Raw genomic sequence first — 20,491 nt, 5'->3', positions numbered from 1 at the left:
CTAATCTCATTGGTAAGCTTTTACATTCCTCTAAGCAACCACCACTTAACTCTTGAAGGATCTTTTCACAACTAATTAAGAAAGCCAATCTGAACATAAATTATCAAGATTGTCTAAAGTGATTTTTACAATGCTTGAAATGTTAGGATACTCGCAGGTAATAACACACCCAACCAATCTAACATCATTTTCCCTTTATGCTCGTGTACTGCTGCCTTTTTTACTGTTCACACATGTAGTGAAGTACAGCGGCATTTTCACTTTTCAGTGAATTACATTAGTCATGGGTTTTCACCTTTTTATTTTGTATAGTTTGTATTGGCAAGTATAATAGTTGGTAGGGAGGGGGTGTAAATCACTGTTGTGATTGTTTGCTCTCCCTTTTGCAAAGTAGAGCATGCAGCAGAGGGAGGGTGGGGGGTGTACATGACGATTTGAAAATTATCCGGGATGAAATTGGGAGCCAATGTAGTTGCCTGATGAAGGTTGAGATTGAATCAAATTTCTTTAATTTGTAGATTAGTCTAACGGCTGTGTTCTGGATGAATTGCAGTTTGCGGATGAGAGTAGTGTTGATGCCAAGGTAGACGGAGTTGCAATAGTCCAGTTGAGGTAGGACCATCATCTGAACGATCAGAGCAAAATGGTGTGGATGGAAGTATGGTCTTGTGAGTCGCATTTGATGCATGGTGTGGATGGTCTTTTTCCAAAGGTTAGAAATTTGTGGTTCCATTCTGAGGAGAGCCACGAAACTAGTCAAAGGAATGGGGAATTTGAGCTACAGAGAACGCCTCGAGAAACTGGGACTGTTCACCCTCGAGAAGAGAAGACTGCGAGGGGATATGATAGAGACTTTTAAAATATTAAAAGGTTTTGACAAAATAGACCAGGAATCAGCATTACTAACATTTTCAGATGTGACACGGACAAGAGGTCATAGCCTGAAACTGAGCGGCAGCAGGTTCAGGACTAACGTCGGAAAGTTCTGTTTCATACAACGAGTGGTGGGCACTTGGAATGCTCTCCCGGAGGAGGTTGTGATGGAGACTACTGTTCTGGGTTTCAAACGCAAGTTGGATGCATACCTTCTTGCTAATCATATTGAGGGATACGGGAAATCTGGGTCTCCATAAAGGAGTACCTAAATGGGCCTCCGCGTCTGCGGATCGCCGGACTAGATGGACCTAGGTCTGATCCGGTGAAGGCATTTCTTATGTTCTTATGTAGTATCGTCTAAGATGCATCCTCATACCTTGGTAGATTTTTCCATGATGAGAACGATGCCTGATGGAAGAGTGAGGTTAGAAATGATATTCTGTTGTGGGGTGTGGAAACCAATGGCTTTGGTTTTAGTGGCGTTAAGTTTCAGCTTGTTCTTCGTTACCCAGGTTTGAATTTTATCTATATTGTTTGAGACTTTTCGGCAATATTAGGATAGTTTTTGGTTATGGGTATTAGAAGGAGAATGTCATCGGCATAAGATAGAACAGTTTCATCTTCCATTTTGATGTGTCCCAATGAGCTCATGAATAAATTGAATAGGATTGGGGATAATGGGGAGCCTTGAGGGACGCCACAGATTGCCTTCCAAGGGTTGGGGTATGATTCTTGCCTTTTAACCAAGTATTCATGATTTTGTAGGAAGTCGGCGAACCATTTTAATACTGTCCCTGTTATTCCGATTTCTGAGAGTTTGGTTAGGAGTAATTGGTGGTCCACTGAATCGAAGGCTGCGGAGGTATCAAATTGAAGCAGTATTGCAGTATTGAAGCAGTATTAGCAACTGTTCGATTTTAGTGGTTAGAGTGATGATGAGGAGCTTGGTGCTGTGCTTTTTCCAGAAGCTGTACTGGGATGTATGGAGGCATGAGTGTTGCTCTATGTATGAAGCTAGCTGCTTGCTGACATGGGACTCAAGGATTTTAGTGAGGATCCGAATGCAAGCAATCGGTCTGTAGTTGGATGCTATGCAGAGGTCTGCTTGGGCTGTTTTCAATATAGGGGTTAAGGCTATTTTGCCCATTTCTTTGGGTAGATGGCCTTGGTTCAGGGAACTATTTAGTAGGTTGGTGAGCCAACTAATGATGTGATGCGGAGAAGGTATGGAGGACTGTTGTCAAGGGGGCTGCTTCATAAGGCTAGTTTTAATAATAGTCTATTGGTGTCAGGGATGGAAAGGTTGGTGAATAAAGACCAGATCTGGTCAGCTTTTATGGGTTCAGTATATTCCGTATAGTCGGGTCGGGAAGTGTTTGTTGTGGCTGCCTTAGCAACTTCCGATTGGACCAACTTGACTTTATTGAGAAAGAAATCTGCTAGTTCTTGGGCTGAGATTTTATTGGAGAGGGTTGCAGATTCTTGGTTTGGAGGGGATGTCAGTTGTCGTACTAGACCAGTGGTCTCAAACTCAAATCCTTTGTGGGGGCCACATTTTGGATTTGTAGGTACTTGGAGGGCCACAGAAAAAATAGTTAATGTCTTATTAAAGAAATGACAATTTTGCATGAGGTAAAACTCTTTTTAGTTTATAAAACTTTCCTTTAACAGATAAAAGGAAAGATATATAAACTATAAAGTTTTACCTCATGCAAAATTGTCATTTCTTTAATAAGACATTAACTATTTTTTCTGCGGCCCTCCAAGTACTCTATTTTTCTGCAGCCCTCACATTTAAAGTTTAATATCTTTTCTTTCTCAAAACTGACACATTTCAATCACTATATTGAAAATAAAATCATTTTCCCTACCTTTGTTGTCTGGTGACTTAATTTTTCTGTACTTTCAACTATGTTTCCAGGGCCTTCTTGTCCTTTGACTGCTTTTCTCTCCGTCTTCACGTTCTGCCTTGCATCCATCTTTGGCATTAACTTAATGTTCAATTTTTCTGCTTTCTTTTCAAAATCTACGTTTCCATGTCTTACCTTCCCTTCCTATCTCTCTCTTCTTCCGTCCTATTTCCATGGCCTGGCATCTCTTTCCTTCCTTTCTCTCCCTCCCTCCTTCCTTCCTTTCCCCTGGTCTGGCATCTGTTTCCTTCCCTTCCCCCATGCCCTGGCATCTCTCCCTCCCATTCCATGGTCTGATATCTCCTTTCCTTCCCTCCCTCCCATGAACTTGGCTTCTCTTGTTCCTCTCCTCTCCCTTCTCCTTCCTTCCCTCTTTCCCCAATTGGGTGCAGCAGCAACAGAAGAAGCATTTCCCTTCCCCCTTTCCTGTGCAGCAGAAGCATTTCTCTTCCCCTTTCCCTCCCCCTCCCTGTGCAGCAGCAGCATTTCCCTTCCCCTTTCTTGTGCAGGAGAGGCATTTCTCTTCCCCTTTCCCTCCCTATCCCTTTCCCTGTACAGCAGCAGCAGAAGCATTTCCCTAGGGTCCCCCTTTCCTATGCAGCAGAAGCATTTCTCTTTCCCCTCCTTCCGTTCCCTTCCTTGTGGAGCAGCAGCGTGTATGGCCGGCTCAGTTGATTTTTCCATTCAAAGCCGCGGGTGAGGGCTCCTTGCGAGATCCGTGCCTGTGTCTGAAGCCTCTCTGATGTTGTGACATCAGAGAGGTTTCCGATGCAGGAGTGGATAGCGCGAGGAGCTGCCAACCCGCGGCTTTGAAAGGAACGATGGACTGAGCCGGCCAGACAAGCTGCTGCTCTAAAAGGAAGGGAAGGGGGAAGAGAAATGTTGTCTTGATCGCGTCCAGACCACGGGCCGCAAAATAGACCTGGAGAGCCACATGGGGCCCGCGGGCCGCGTGTTTGAGACCCCTCTACTAGACGTTAGTTTTTTGCTGTCGGTTATGTTGCCTCCTATTTTACTAGCGTAGTAGTTTTCTTTGTTTCAGATATATTGTCCTTATATTTATTTATTTATGGCTGCTCTTCATTGTGTTCTGGTGTCTTGTTTTTCCTCCATTCCTCTCTAGACATATGCATAGTTGTTGTCTAGTCTTAAGGACTCCGTAAACCAGGGCGAGGTTTGGTTTGATTTTATTATGCGTGGATGGAGGGGGGATACTGTGTCCAGGTTTTTGGCTATGATTTTGTTCCAGATAGTTATCATTGAGGTGGTGTTATTCATGGGGAGGGAGGGATTTTGAAACTATGTTCCAGAAGAATCAGGTCTTGTTTTCCTGTGGACTAATCTTGTGGCTTTGGAGTTCAGGCCTATGTCAGTTAGGTTTAGACAGAATTCTAGGAGAAAGTGATCTGTCCATGGGACCATTTCGCCCTGCTGACTAGGTTAGGAGGAGAGGATGCAAACAGGTCCAGGGAATGGCCTTTTTCATGGGTGGGGCCTGAAGATATGATTGTGATTTGGCAGTCCTCGATGAGAGACTTGAGTTTAGTGACTTCTTTATTTTCTGAAGATTCAAGGGGTAGGTTGATGTCACCGAGTATGAGTAGTTTTGTCATGTGGTAAATGAGGTTTGTTATTATTTCCATCGTTTTTGTGATGGAGTCTGAATTGGTGCTTGGGGGTCTATAGAGTAGGAGGATTCCGATGTTCTTGTGTGCGAGGTTGTGCTTGCTTTCAAGCTTGCAGGTGATGTATTCTAGGTCAGGTTGGGAGCTTGAGTCAGTCTCGGTGATGGTGTATGAGTTTTTGTAGATTATTGCCAGGCCACCTCCTCTTTTGAGCTTTCTGGGAAGATGAAGAATGTTGTGACCCTGTGGGCAGAGGTGCGGGAGTTCAGGGCTTTCGTGGTCTTTCAGCCATGTTTCTGTGATGAATGTCAGAGCAATATCATTAGATGTGATTACTGTATTTTTCGCTCTATAAGATGCACTTTTTTCCCCCAAAAAAAGTGGATGGAAATAAGGGTGCGTCTTATGGAGCGAATACTAACTAAACCCCCTCCCTTACCTTAATTTCTCCAGCGGTCCGGCAGTCTGACGGTCCAGCGCTGTAGGGCAGGAGTTTTCAGCCTCCTGCCCTTCCATCCGGCTTACTCCCCAGCGGCAGCATCAGAGTCAGAGCAGCAAGAAGGCAGGCACAAGTTTTTCGGTTCCTGCCTTGCCACTCTGTGAATGGCGGTCCAGCATTGCAGGGCAGGAGCTTTCAGCCTCCTGCAATTATCTCCTGCTTTCTCCCCCCTAGCCGCACTGGCAGCGGCAGAACGGCAAGCAGGCAGGTGTGAATTTTTCGCTTCCTGCCTTGTCCCACGCCGCTCTGTGAATGACTGCCCCAGTTCTCACTTGGGGGATAAAGCAGGAGACAAGGGCAGGAGGCTGAAAGCTCCTGCCCTGAAGCGCTGGACCGTCATTCACAGAGCGGCAAGGCAAGAAGCAAAAAATTTGCGCCTGCCTTCTTACCGCTCTGACTCTGCAACTGGGGAGAAAGCTAGATGGAAAGGCAGGAGGCTGAAAGCTCCTGCCCTACAGTGCTGGACCGCCGGAGGAGTTAAGGTAAGGGGGACCCTGCCTGCCTCCGGTTGGGGGGCCTGCATGCCTGCCCTGCCACTAGGCCTGCCTGCCTTGCCCTGCCATTAGGCCTGCCTGCCTGTCTGTCATTAGGCTACTAGGCCTGCCTGCCCTGTCCCCTGTCCTGATCTGCTCTGTGCCCTGTCCTGGCCAACCACTAGACCACCAGAGGGGGGACAGGGTGCAGAGCCTGGCAATGAGTGTGGGTTTGGGTGCAGAGCCTGGCAGGGAGAATTTGGTTGAGAAATTTTTTTCTTGTTTTCCTCCTCTAAATCTTGGGTGCGTCTTATGGTCAGGTGCGTCTTATGGAGCAAAAAAATATAGTAGATCGTTTAGGATGAAAAGCTTGTTTATCCCCTAATCTAGTATATGCAGGAGATGGTGATTTTGTTAGGTTTTGTTGAGCATTTTGTAGGTAATGGGTTGTTGAGGGGTTTAGGATTCATTTGTTTTTGGTGTTTGTTGTGATTCTGTTTGTTCCAGAGTATGGGAAGGATATGCCGAGACTGTCCAATGTATTCTGTCAAATGGTTTTTTAGTTTCTGGAGGACTGGGTCTTCGTTGCTTGTAGTTCCATGGGGGATTGGTGTTATTGTTGGGGAATAAGTTGTGTAAGGCTGTGAGGGTGGAGAGGCATAGGAGAGAAAGTATAGGAATAAGAGGGGGCTTCATCTTGAGGGTTGTCTTGACTGAGTATTTTGACTGTTTGTTGTTTTGCCTGTTATGCTGCCTGTAATTCCTGACTGATTGAGCTCTTTTTGGTTTTGTTCGTCACAAGGTGCGTCGGGGGCGGAGCTCGTCTCCTATGCTCTTCCCTTCTGCTTCCCTGCAGCTGCTGGGCTAGGATGGGCTGAGGCGGTTCCAGGCAACGATGGAGCTGCCCAGAAGAATGATGCAAATCAAAAGTTAGCGCTGAAAAGGGTGTCGGGAGGTGGAGCTCGTCTCCCACGCTCTTCCCTTTTGCCTTCCCTGCAGCCACTTGACTGTGCTGGGCTGTGGCAGCTCCCAGCAACAGCAGATCTGCCCTGAAGATAAAGGACAAACAACATAAAGATAAAGGAAGGAGTCGGACACGACTTGGAAGCTGAACTGAGACAAGAATGCAGGACTGGAAGTGTAACAGTGATGGGGGACTTCAACTACCCGGGGATTGACTGGAGTACGGGTCACTCCAACTGCGCTAGGGAAACGGGATTTGTAGAAGCTGTGAGGGACTGCTTCATGGAGCAACTAGTCAGGGAACCGACGCGAGGGAATGCTACTCTTGACCTCATCCTAAAACGGATTAGGGGGGCCTGCAAGAGGGGTAGAAGTGGGAGGACCACTAGGCAACAGTGACCACAATGCGATCAGATTCACATTAGAAAGGGGGACACCCACAGTAAGGAGGACCGCAACAACTGCGCTCAACTTCAGGAAAGGGAACTATGCTGCTATGAGGGAAATGGTGGGGAGGAAGCTCAGAAACATCCTTAGGATGGAGACTGTAGGAAGCGCCTGGACCCTATTCAGGGACACCCTGCAGGAAGCACAAAGAATGTATGTCCCCAGTTTCAAGAAAGGCGGCAAGAACAAGCAATCAAAGGACCCGGTTTGGATCTCAACAGAAGCAAAGAGGGCAATAAATGACAAAAAAGTATCCTTCCGGAGATGGAAAAAGGACCCAACGGAGGAAAATCACCAGGCGCACAGGAAATGCCAAAAGGAATGCCACCGGGAGGTTAGAAAAGCAAAAGGGAACTACGAAGAGGGGCTGGCCAGGGAGGCGAAGAACTTCAAGGCATTCTTCAGTTACGTAAAGGGGAAGCGACCAGCGAGAGAGGAGGTGGGGCCGTTGGACGATGGGGATAAGAAGGGAGTGATTAAGGAGGATAAAGAGGTAGCTGAGAGGTTGAACACGTTCTTCTCGTCGGTTTTCACAAGAGAAGACACATCTAACATACCGGATTCAGAGGAGCTCATAAGTGGGGAACAGGCTGAAAAATTGGAACACATAGAGGTAAGTAAGGAGGATGTCCTCAAACAGATAGACAGGTTAAAATGCAGCAAATCGCCAGGCCCAGACGGGATCCACCCAAGGGTTCTGAAGGAACTAAAACAAGAAATAGCGGGCACAATCCAGCATGTTTGCAACCTATCCTTGAAAACTGGAGAGGTACCAGAGGACTGGAAACTGGCGAATGTCACACCTATCTTCAAGAAGGGATCGAGGGGTGACCCCGGCAACTACAGGCCGGTGAGCCTGACTTCAATTATAGGGAAGATGGTGGAAGCTATGATCAAGGATGGTATTTGCGAGCACATCGAGAGAAATGGCCTACTGAGAACAAGCCAGCACGGATTCTGTAAGGGAAGGTCATGCTTAACGAACCTTTTGTACTTCTTTGAGGGAATAAGCAGTCGGGTGGACAATGGGGAACCCATAGACATCATTTACCTCGATTTTCAAAAGGCTTTCGACAAGGTGCCACATGAAAGGCTGCTTAGGAAGCTGTGGAACCACGGGGTGGGAGGGGATGTGCACAGATGGATCAAGCATTGGTTGTCGGGTAGACTGCAGAGGGTCGGAGTAAAGGGCCAATATTCTGACTGGCGGGGAGTCACGAGCCTTGTGCCACAGGGATCGGTGCTGGGGCCGTTACTCTTCAACATATTTATCAATGACCTGGAAAAGGAGGCAAAGTGCGAGGTTATAAAATTTGCAGACGATACCAAACTGTGCGGCAGAGTTAGGTCCAGGAAAGAGTGTGAGGACCTGCAAAGGGACCTGGACAAGCTGGAAGACTGGGCAAACAAATGGCAAATGCGCTTTAACGTGGAAAAATGCAAGGTCATGCATATAGGGAAAAAGAACCCGTTGTTCAACTACAAATTGGGGGGGGGGCATTGCTGGGAGACAGCAGTCTAGAGAGAGACTTGGGTGTGCTGGTGGATGCATCACTGAAGCCATCTGCGCAGTGCGCAGCAGCCTCGAAAAAAGCCAACAGGATGCTGGGCATCATAAAGAGGAGCATAACAACCAGGATGCGGGAAGTCATCATGCCATTGTATCGAGCGATGGTGCGTCCACATCTGGAATACTGTGTTCAGTATTGGTCGCCACACCTCAAGAAGGACATGGCGGTACTTGAGAGAGTCCAAAGGAGAGCAACGAAACTGGTAAAAGGACTGGAACACTGCCCATACGCCGAGAGGTTGGATAGGCTGGGGCTCTTCTCTCTGGAAAAGAGGAGGCTCAGGGGAGATATGATAGAGACCTTCAAGATCATGAGGGGCATAGAGAGGGTGGATAGGGACAGATTCTTCAGACTGAAGGGGACAACAGGTACGAGGGGGCATTCGGAGAAACTGAAGGGAGATAGGTTCAAAACAAATGCAAGGAAGTTTTTTTTCATCCAAAGGGTCGTGGACACTTGGAATGCGCTACCGAAGGAAGTGATCAGGCAGAGTACAGTACAGGGATTCAAACAGGGATTGGACGGATTCCTGAGGGATAAAGGGATCGTGGGATACTGAGAGAGGTGCTGGGATGTAATACAAGTATAGAAAGCTAACCAGGTAATAAGTATGGAAACCCAACCAAGTCGTGAATGTGCAAGACCGGAGGGTTAGGACTTCGATGGGAAGATAGGACTTCAATGGGAAACCAAGGTGGCAAGGGGGCCCCTTCTGGTTATTCAGACAGGTTGTGACCTGTTTGGGCCGCCGCGGGAGCGGACTGCTGGGCAGGATGGACCTATGGTCTGACCCGGCGGAGGCACTGCTTATGTTCTTATGTTCTTATGTTCTTAACAGTTGGCACTGCAAGGGGCATCAGGAGGCGGAGCTCATCTCCCATGCTCATCCCTTCTGCTTCCCCTGTAGGATGTAGGAAAGCATAAGTTGGCGCTGCAAGGGGTGCCGGGGCGGGGGAGCAGATAAAAGCAGCTCTGCCATTCAAGAGAAACATTTCTTAAATAATAGATTTAACCAATTTCCTGAACTGAAGTAAACTAGATGAAATCAAAGCCACACAATTGCAGGATCTGCAGGGCAAGGAAGAGGCACTGTGGATCAATTTGAAAAGAAGGAATGGTAGAAGATAGAGATTTAATAGTAGACATTCAGAATATATCTAAAAAAGAGGAAGTCTTACTAATTGGTGATTTTAACATGCCGGATGTTGATTGGGGTATCCCTATTGCGGGGTCTTCTAGATGTAGGGAAATCCTGGATACTCTACAAGGAGAACTGTTCTAGCAGTTGGTAATGGAACCCATGCGGGATGGGTTTATACTAGTGCTGCCCGATTCAGGAAAAAAAAATTTGATTCGATTCAGCCTATTGAATCGATCTTTCAATTCGATTTTCCTGCCCAATTGGGTGTTTTTTCTTCAAACATCCTGGTGGGTTTATTTTAAAGCCTCTTCACCCCTTTTATAGCCTGTTCACCCCCTTTGCCTTCTCCTAACCACACTGGTGCTATGGTGTAAACAAAATAAACAAACATAAAAGACTTTTCCTCTCTGTTAAATCCTAGCTCACGCTTGCAGTTTAATACCAGATCTGGCAGGATACACATTTCAAATCTGACATATTGTAATCACAAAACAGAAAAAAAATTATTTTTTCTACCTTTTGTTGTCTGGTCATTATTCAAATCATGTTTGTCCCAGGCTCTGGTTGTTTTCTGATAACTTGCTTGCTAGAGTCTCCTTCTTTCTTCTTTCTCCATGCTAACCATCCATCTTCTATCTCTGTCCTCCCCTTAGGTTTCCCTTCTCTCCTCTGGAGGTCCGGCATCTTTCCTTTTTTCGTCTCCAACCACAGATCCATCTTTTCTCAACTACCCTTTCATCCAGCATTTCTCCCTCCTTCCCCACCACCTCAGGGTCCACCATCTCTCCCTTTCTTTTCCCAACTACCTTCCTATCCAGTATCTCTATCCCCCCTCCACACCATCCCTTGTGTCCAATTTCTCTCCCTTTCTGTTCCTTCCCTCCCTAAATCCCATTGTCCATCATCTCTCTCTCTCTCTCCTCTGTTTTTAGATCCATTATTTCTTCCCCCTAAAGTCTGACATATGCACATCTCTTTGAACCCCTCTTCCCTCCCTCCGTGTACTTCTACACCAGGGCCCCCCTGAAGGTCTGTCCCCCACTGAAGGCCTGCACCCCCCAAAAGGCCTGCCTGTCCCTCCTGAAGGCCTGTACCAACATCCCTGAAGGCCTGTACCACCACCCCTGAAGGCTTGTCCCCCCCCCCCTTGAAGGCCTGCACCCCCCCCTTGAAGGCCTGCCTATCCCTGCTGAAGGCCTGTACCCCTCCCCCCTGGAAGGCCTGCATGTTCCCCCTGACCTCCCGCGCAACCATTTACCTAATTTCAGCAGCCTGCAGAGAGGATCGCCAGTGCTAGCAATCATTGCAAGTTGCCATAGGTCTTCGAAGATGTCTTCCCTCTGCCGTGGTCCCGCCCCCTCCTCTGACGTCAGAGGCAGGATTGAGGCAGAGGAAACAGCTCAGAAAGCTTATGGCAGCTTCCAAAGATCGCTAGCACCAGCAATCTTCTCTGCAGGCTGCTGATATTAGGTAAATGGATACGCAGGAAGCCTGGGGGGAAGCTGGACACCAGTGGGAGGCCAGGGGCGAAGCTGGACACCAGCACTTCACGACTGACCCTCTCCCCTCACCCTCTAAAGCAGGTGCGGCAGCAGCTGGCCAGCAAGAGGCAGCGCTGCTGCTCCTGCTTTAGGGAGCGATGGGAGAGGGTCAGTTTCCGAATCAGGAAGCCAATTTTTTTTTGTTTTAAATCGATTCACCTGAAGTGAAATCGGTGAACTGATTCGAATCGTGAATCGGGCAGCATTAGTTCATACTGGACTTAGTGCTCAAAACGGGAAAAGTATTTCTGATGTTACAGTGGGTGATCATCTGGCATCCCGTCATCACTGCATGGTATGGTTTAATATTAAGATGGGTATAGAGAGGGCTCATTCAAAAGCAAATGTTCTAGACTTAAAAAAAAAAAACTAACTTTGTTCGGATGGGGGTTTACGTCAAGGAATTGTTGTCTGGATGGGAACGCCTGGAAGGAGTGGAAATGCGGTGAGCAAAATTGAAAGGAGTGATTATAAGGGCAACAAACCTTTTTATGAGGGAAGTAAGTAAAAGTAAGAGGAAAAGAAGCCCACTTTGGTTCTCAAAAGTAGTAGCTGAGTAGGAAGGAATAAGAAGTTAGCTTTCATAAACTACAAAAGATTGCAGAAAGAGGAAGACAGGCAAAAATATCTGGAAAAGTTAAGAGAGGCTGGTCGTGTAGACAGGAAAGCAAAGATGCAAATGGAAGAAAAAAATAGCTGACACGGTAAAACAGGGAGACAAGACATTTTTTAGATATATAAGTGATAGGAAGAAGTACAAAAGTGTCATTGTGAGACTTATAAGTGAAGGGGAGGAATAGTTTTCTTTGAAGTTTCAAGTTTTTATTAGGTGTTTATATGCCACCTATCAAGATGGCATTGTTTTAAGATATTTCCATTTTGAGAGTGAGAAACTCCATTCTCATCTATAATAGCTACAATTTTTACCCTTTTCATTTTAGTTTTAAGGTAATTAGCTAATAAGAATTTCCATAATACAAAGCTTGTTGAGAAAGCAACTGTTTCCTGGCCATTTGAGAGGAAATTTCATTATATTTATATATAGAGGGTCTGTAAAGTATGCTGTTCCCATTTCTAGGCCAGTTATGACTCTAAGGACTCCTTTTACAAAGGTGCGCTAAAGCCTTAACGCGCAAAATAGCGTGCGCTAGCCGCTACCGCCTCCTTTTGAGCAGGCGGTAGATTTTCGGCTAGCGCGCATTAATCCGGTGCGTGCGATAAAAACACTAGTGCATCTTCATAAAAGGAGCCCTAAGTCTTTAATATTGTGTTCCAAATTAGAGAATTCCATTTTAAGTTGTTTCCTAACCAGTCTAAGTACTATAAACCCAACTGAATTCTGGGCCCACTATGAGCTTCGCCCTACAACCAGTGAAATACAGGAATTCTCCACAAGATGGAAAAAGTTCAGTAAAGAACTCTTACATCAAATAGCTCCTCACCAAACATACAAAAAGAAAGATAGAGCACCAAATGAAAGGTTTGACTCAGAATTACTAACCAACAAACAGGAACTAAGAAAGCTGGAGAGAATCTGGAATAAAACGAACAAAGACACAGATAAGACAACCTGGAAACAAAAAATGAAAACAAACAAAAATATGATCAGAGAAAAATGCACAAAACACTACGCACAAAAAATAGGTACAGAAATAATAAACAGCAAAGAATTGTTCAAACTAGTAAAAACACTAACAGATACAACAAGAATCCTGAAAAAAGAGAGGGCACCCCTTCTGCCCAAGCCCTAGCCAACTTTTTTAAAAACAAAATCACAAGCCTAAGAGCAACTCTACCCTCACCCACAAACGATTTCCTCCACTAACTCGAACCCTACGACCAGAATACCAGAGTAGACATGAGCTGGGACCACTTCGAATTCCCAAATTGGCATGAATTCCTAAATTTATTTGGCAAATACAGCAAATCAAACTGCCTACTTGACGAATGCCCCCCAAAAATCATGACAACTGCCCCACCAGAATTCAAAATGGAACTATTCACTTAGCTAACAACAGCCCTTACAAACGGAACACTAAACAAAGACATGGGTCACATACTGATTACACCAATCCCCAAAGATCAGAAAACCTCCACAGCACTAACATCCAACTACAGAGCCATAGCAAGCATTCCCCTCTTCACAAAACTACAAGAAGGACTGGTCAACCTCCAACTGGTAAACTACCTAGACAAATTTAACATCCTCAGCGAACATCAATCAGTTTTCAGGAAAGGATATAGCACAGAAACGTTCATAGCCTCCATACTAACCCTAACCCTAACCCATCTCTATGATCTCTTCAGCAAAGACCTTAGCAGTGTGTTTGACCTAGTAATATAGAAACATAGAAATAGACAGCAGATAAGGGCCACGGCCCATCCAGTCTGCCCACCCTAATGACCCTCCCCTACCTTTACCTTGTGAATAGATCCCACGTGTCGATCCCATTTGGCATTAAAATCAGGCACGCAGCTGGCCTCAATCACCTGAAGTGGAAGACTATTCCAGCGATCAACTACCCTTTCAGTAAAAAAGAACTTCCTGGTGTCACCTCGCAGTTTCCCGCCCCTGATTTTCCACGGATGCCCTCTTGTTGCCGAGGGACCCTTGAAAAAGAAGACATCTTCCTCTGCCTCGATGCAGCCCGTGAGATATTTGAACGTCTCGATCATATCTCCCCTCTCTCTGCGCTCCTCAAGCGAGTATAGCTGTAATTTTTCTAACCGTTCCTCGTACGGGAGATCCTTGAGTCCCGAGACCATCCGGGTGGCCATTCTCTGGACCAACTCCATCCTCAGCACATCCTTGCAATAATGCGGCCTCCAGAATTGCACACAGTATTCCAGGTGGGGCCTCACCATGGATCTATACAATGGCATAATGACCTCCGGCTTACAGATGACGAAACCCCTGCGTATGCAACCCATGATTTGTCTTGCCTTGGATGAAGCTTTCTCCACTTGATTGGCAACCTTCATGTCCTCACTGACGATCACCCCTAAGTCTCGCTCTGCTACCGTTCTTGTTAGGATCTCCCCATTAAGGGTATAAGTCCTGCATGGATTTTGGCTACCCAGGTGCATAACTTTGCATTTTTTGGCATTAAAACTGAGTTGCCAGGTCCTAGACCAGTGCTCCAGTAGGAGTAGATCGTGCATCATGTTGTCGGGCATTGAGTTTTTGTCCATTGTGCTTTTGCCCACTACATTGCTTAGCTTGGCGTCATCGGCGAATAATGTTATTTTACCTCGGAGTCCTTCTGCCAAGTCACTTATGAAGATATTGAATAGGATCGGGCCCAAGATCGAGCCTTGGGGCACTCCACTGATCACCTCCGTCATTTCAGAGGGGGTGCCATTCACCATTACCCTTTGAAGCCTACCTCCAAGCCAGTTCCCAACCCATTTTGTCAATGTCTCGCCCAATCCTATAGAACTCATCTTGCTTAGAAACCTGCGGTGTGGTACGCTATCGAATGCTTTGCTAAAGTCCAGGTATACAATGTCCAGGGACTCCCCAACATCTAGCTTCCTCGTCACCCAGTCAAAGAAGCTGATCAGGTTGGATTGGCAGGATCTCCCCTTAGTAAATCCATGTTGATGGGGATCCCGTAGATTCTCCTCATTAAGGATCGTGTCTAATTGGTGTTTGATTAGGGTTTCCATTAGTTTGCTCACTATTGATGTGAGACTCACTGGTCTGTAGTTTGCTGCCTCTATTTTTGAGCCTTTCTTGTGGAGTGGAATGACGTTAGCCGTCCTCCAGTCCAACGGGACGCTGCCTGTACTAAGGGAGAGGTTGTAGAGCGCGGACAGCGGTTCCGCCAAGATATCACTCAACTCCCTGAGCACCCTGGGATGTAGGTTGTCAGGCCCCATAGCCTTGTTAACCTTGAGCCTTGACAGTTCACCGTAGACACTGCTGGGTGTAAACTTGAAATTACTAAATGGGTCAGCCGAGTTAACCCTTGACTGTAGCTGAGGGCCTTGCCCCGGCGCTTCTCGGGTGAAGACTGAGCAGAAATATTCATTTAATAGTTGTGCCTTTTCTGAGTCCTTTTCCACATATTCTCCGTCTGGTTTCCTAAGACGTACTATCCTTCCCCAGTTTTTACTTCTGTCACTGATGTACCTGAAGAATGATTTATCTCCCTTCTGGATGTTCTTTGCTAGAGACTCCTCCATGTGGAATTTAGCCTCCCTGACTGCAGTTTTGACGGCTTTTCACTTGGTCAGGTACTCTGCTCTAGAGTCTTGTTTCCCTGATTGTTTGTAAGAGATGAATGCTTTTTTCTTCTCCTTGATGACCACGAAATCATGCTACTGTGCCTTGATGCAATGGGAATCTCGGGAAAGGTAAAGAATTGGTTCCAAGAATTCCTAACAAACAGATCCTTCTGAGTAGCCAGCAATGGAAATCACTCCAACCCAAGGAATAACCCGTCAGGGGTACCCCAGGGCTCCCCTCTATCACCTACATTATTCAAAATTTACATAGCATCCTTAGGTCACCGACTACAAAAATTAAACTTAAAACACTACATATACGCAGACAATATATCCATCCTAATCCCCTTAAATGACATCTCAACTGAAATTATAGATATCCTCTCACACACAATGAGAGAAATTGAAAAAATGGACCAACAGCTTCAAACTGAAACTAAACACAGAGAAAACAAAAGTCTTCCTGGCAAGCCCCAACGACAAAATAACGAGAACATCTTTAAAAATAAACAGCCATGAATATCCGATTTCCAAACCATAAAAATTCTGGGTATCACACTAGACACGCACTTGACCATGGTTGACCACACAAACTTAACAGTGAAGAAATGCTTTTATACACTATGGAAGCTAAGGACTATTAAAAAATACTTTGACACAACATCCTTCAGGTTACTGGTGCAATCGCTGATCCTATCCACCCTGGACTACTGCAACATCGTCTACCTAGGTATCCCACTAAAAACAATAAAAAACTGAGATTAGTACAAACACTGCAGTTTGCTTAATCTTTGGACTGAGAAAACAAGACCACATTAGCCCATACTACAAAAAAGTGCACTGGAAGCATGGAAACAGTTCAAATTTGCATGCATCTGCTTCAAACAAATCTTTGTATTCTTCTGAGCATTATTCAAATATAGGAATGGATGGTTTAGAGTTTTTAAAGTTAATTAAGGGACCAAAAATTCCCGAGCATATAAAAGGAAATCTGGAGGCGCCTATATCACTGAAAGAACTTCAAACAGCGTTGAAGTCCTTTAGAGTTGGATCTTCTCCGGGTGGTGATGGTTTCGTTTCACTGTAGAGTTTTATAAATCATTTCAAATTACCCTATTGCCTCATCTATTAAATTTATATCAGGCTTAACTGACTAAATGTTGAATTACAGGTACTATGGCAGAATCTTTAACTATAGTTTTGCCAAAGCCAAATAAAGATCCTACGTTGGTTTCAAATTACAGGCCTATTTCTTTGATTAATGTAGATGGAAAACTTCTGGCTAAGTTGTTGGCTTTACGCTTGGCTAAGGCTTTCCCTTATATTGTAGGTATACAATATTATATCTACAATATTATACCTACAATGTATTATAGGTATACAATATTATACCTACAATATAAGGCTTTCCCTTATATTGTAAATAAATAAATAAAATAAATAAAAGGAACATGAAATTTGGTGTATCGTGGTGTTCTAATAAGTGAAGAGCATGCGTTACATAGTTAAATGTGCAACGAGTCATACAAGGCAAATATGCAGCGAGTCATACAAGGTAAATCTGAATACAGAATGTGCGTGATGCAGAAGATGAATGTATGATATATCTAGGCTATGTAACATACCAAAAAAAGAAGTATTTGAAATATACAAGTGTGGAACTTGTACAAATTTTGGACTAACTGTTAAAAAAAAGGAATGAAAACAATAAAACAAACAGATAAATCAACAGATAAAAGTAATATAAATAACTAGTCTTTAAGCTCGTTATATTAACGAGTGCTAGAATAGATGTGTGTGTCTGTCTTTCTTTATTTCTTTCTCTCTCTCTCCTTGCCCGCTGTCTGTCTGTCTTTTTTTGTCTCTCTCTCCTTGGACGCTGTCTGTCTGTCTGTCTTCCTTTCTGTTTGTCATTCCCCTCTCCCTCTCCCCCTGGCACCCTGTTGTGCTATGCCTGCCTGCTCCGTGGCCCCCTTCTGTTTTTCCCCCCTCCCACAGCAAAGCATGATTGCTGTCTGGCCCCCAGCACACCCCTCCCCCCAAAAGCAGCCCCCTTTCCCTCTCCTCCTGGACCCCTATTGTGCCATGACTGCCTGCTCCGTGGCCCCTTTCTGTTTCCCCCCCAGAGCAAAGTATGATTGCTGTCTGCCCCCCCAGCACAACCCTCTCCCCATGGCTCCCTGTTGTGTAATGCATGTCTGCTTCGTGGCCCCCTTCTTTTCCCCCCCTTCTCAGAGCAAAGCATGATTGCTGTCTGTCCCCCAGCACACCCCTCCCCCCAAAGCAGCCCTCTGCCTGCCTGTATTGCTCCCGTTCTTACCCTCCCTCCATCCCAGCTTCCTGATGTCTTCTGGCCCACCGGCACAAATCGCTGCCGCTGCTCCTCTTCAAAGCAGCTTGATGAGGATCGCCAGCCGGCTGTAGCAAACCTCGCAGGCCACTCTCCACCTCAGTAGCACGTTCCCTCTGAAGCGATCCTGCCCTTCCTCTGACGTACGGGATCGTGTCAGAGGGAACGTGCTACTGAGGTGGAGAGCGGCCTGCGAGGTTCGCTACAGCCAGCCGGTGATCCTCAGCAGGCTGCTTTGAAGAGGAGCAGCAGCGACAGCGGCAGCGGTTGGTGAGGGAGGGTGGGAGGGGGTGTCACCAGTGTGTTCTCCTTGCCTCCATGTTTGGAAATCAAATTCGGCACGGAGGCAGATACCACGGTGGCAGAGATCACAAAACCCTAAGTGCAACTCCCTCATGTACTTCAGCTGACACAATACTCATTTTAACAAATGTACATAGACTAAATAAATGACAAAAGTGAGATAGAGTAACTAAGGCATAGGATGTTCACATGTTTTTGCAGCTTGTCTACTTTTCAGTGCTCTCAGAGTTTCAGCTAAATGCTAATTTCAGTCAGTACAAACGCAATCATGTATAGCTCACCAAGCTAAGGTGCCTTGTTGCACCTTGCCCATCCTCTCCAGCTCACTGATTCAAGTCCCACTATCACTTGCAGTTATTTTAACAACCTAATAAGCTCTGAAAGAGAGTCTAGATGATGGACTTTGCCATTTTTTTTGCAACAATGATTTTGATGGTACATGTTTTGTTATTCAGCTAGGCTGCTTTAGACATCTTAGAATTGCTGCCAATAAAGATCAACCCAAATGTGTTTAGCAAAAGAACGCCCAAACAGTTTGCAGGTTTTCTGGTAGTAAAATGATTATTACATATTTGCTAACCGTAGTCAAGACGTGAACCCCAGACGTTTGGATGATATAAGCAGTGCTTTTAAGCATAGAGCTACACTGGGGATTTGGTAACGGGAGCCTCTACAGACTAAACAAATGTCAAATGCATTCATGTAAAAGCTTTGAGAAGTGAAGGCAATGATTCAAAGTCAGGCACTTTAACCTATGTGGAAGCTGGTATAGCTCAATGTGTAAAAGCTGTGTGCTGCTCAAACAGGTGCACCTTGATGATCTCACAATGAGATCACCATTTTGGAAATTCAAGTTCAGAGCTCCATTTGCAATGAACTAGAAGCCACATTCAGGTCTGTTCTGTGTTTTATTCTGTTTTTAAGCTTGGCCAAATGAAGTTATGGGCTTTCTCTTTGCTTTGGAGCAATGTTTAATGAGAATGTTATTTAGAGCAAGAAATCTAAAGCTGTGATTTTCATATGCTTTAATTAGCTAATAACATTGCTTCTTTAGGCAATTTTAAATTCAATATGCTTGTATGGATGTGTCCTCTTTATGTGGGTCTTGAATATCAAAATAAAAATTCCTGAACTGTATTTAAAAGATCACTTTGGAAACATCTAAAAACATCTCTCAAATAACGTCTATGGGATGCCAAGAGAAAGCTCATTGGATGACCTAGACTGCCTAAATAGCATTATCCTGCTAAAGCCTTTCTGAAGCTTAAACCACGTCTATCTAAAGCCTATACGATGCTCAAACTCCTTTGCTTTACATTTCTTATAGTAGCTAATTTTACCATTACTATACAAGTTTTTATGTAGCACAGGTGTGAAGCTTACACCCTTCTATGCTGTTTCCAGTTCAACTCCCAATCAGTACCTCTCATGAAAAAGTAATATTATACTTATCCTTTTAAACATGGCATACTTTGTTACTCTTTTTTGTTTTTATACTGTTGAAGTATACAATTCTGAAATAACAAAAAAAAAGAATATAACAGGGCAATGAGATCTACCTTGTTCTGTTTCCTAGAAGAATTAACTGCCATTCACTATCTATAAGGAGCAGTATAATCAAATCAGAATTGCTATTATTGTATGGCTCATTATCTAGCACAGCGGATTAGAATGAAGGTTCGTGTGTAAGCATGTCACATTTTTTCAAAATTCACACTGATGTTTCCAGTTCAACTCCCACTGAAATTAATATATTATTTATTATCCTTTTAATGATGTATACTTTGGGTTTATTATGTTAAAGCTTACAATCCTGAAATAATGATAACAAATCAGTAAAAAACGCATTTTTATATATAACTAACTTCGTAGAGACGTCTATCTGGCGTATAGATCAGAAAGTGTGGTTTTTTTGGGGAACACGTATCGGATGCCTACCCGATGCCTATGCAACGCTCAGTGCAGCCTATGTCATGCGGACGTCTAAACCACGCCTAAAACTAGGCGCAGTTTACAGGATCGGGGCCTAAATGCACGTAAGTTTTGAGCATTGGGGCCTAAATCTGTTTCCTGGTTTGGCTCCCTGTTTTTCCTCCTGCTTAACTGCTGAAATTTTGCTTCCCTCTCTGTTCTTGATAAAGTTCTGCGGTCAATTTCCAGGTCTCAACTCGATTCCATGAGTTGGATACTTGCTCCATGGCTTCTGGAGTAGTAGGGACATTAGGGACAGAGAAAGTTCCTGTAACATGTAACTACTTTTGTTGTACCATAGAAAAGTGGTATATCAAGAATCTAGCAAACATATACAGTATCATGCAAACAGGCCAGAAGACAATGACTTAATGAATGTATGCTCCTATGCCCCAGGGTACTGGAATATTTTTTGCCATTCAAATATAATTTGTTGTTTTAATTATAGTTAGTATAATCAAGTATCTTTCCTGTCTTACATATGTTCCTTTCTACAGTATTTAGTTTTTAATTCTGTAAAGTACCTTGGTCTGCTCCCAGTAAGGGCAGTATAGAAAAACTAAAATTTTAAAAAAAAAATGCATGTAATCT

The 20,491-nt window shown here is 44.7% G+C and overlaps 1 protein-coding gene across 4 annotated transcripts in view; it reads right to left on the bottom strand.

The window, feature by feature from the left end:
* The window catches only part of DOCK9 (dedicator of cytokinesis 9), a 1,074,749-nt gene that overhangs the window by 423,515 nt on the left and 630,743 nt on the right, over window positions 1-20,491 (bottom strand). The window lies entirely within an intron of this gene.

This window comes from Geotrypetes seraphini, chromosome 6 (genome assembly GCF_902459505.1).
Source record: "Geotrypetes seraphini chromosome 6, aGeoSer1.1, whole genome shotgun sequence".
In the NCBI taxonomy this organism is placed as follows: Eukaryota; Metazoa; Chordata; class Amphibia; order Gymnophiona; family Dermophiidae; genus Geotrypetes; species Geotrypetes seraphini.
Note: the sequence above shows the minus strand (reverse complement) of the source record. Positions and strands in the feature narration are given on the sequence as shown.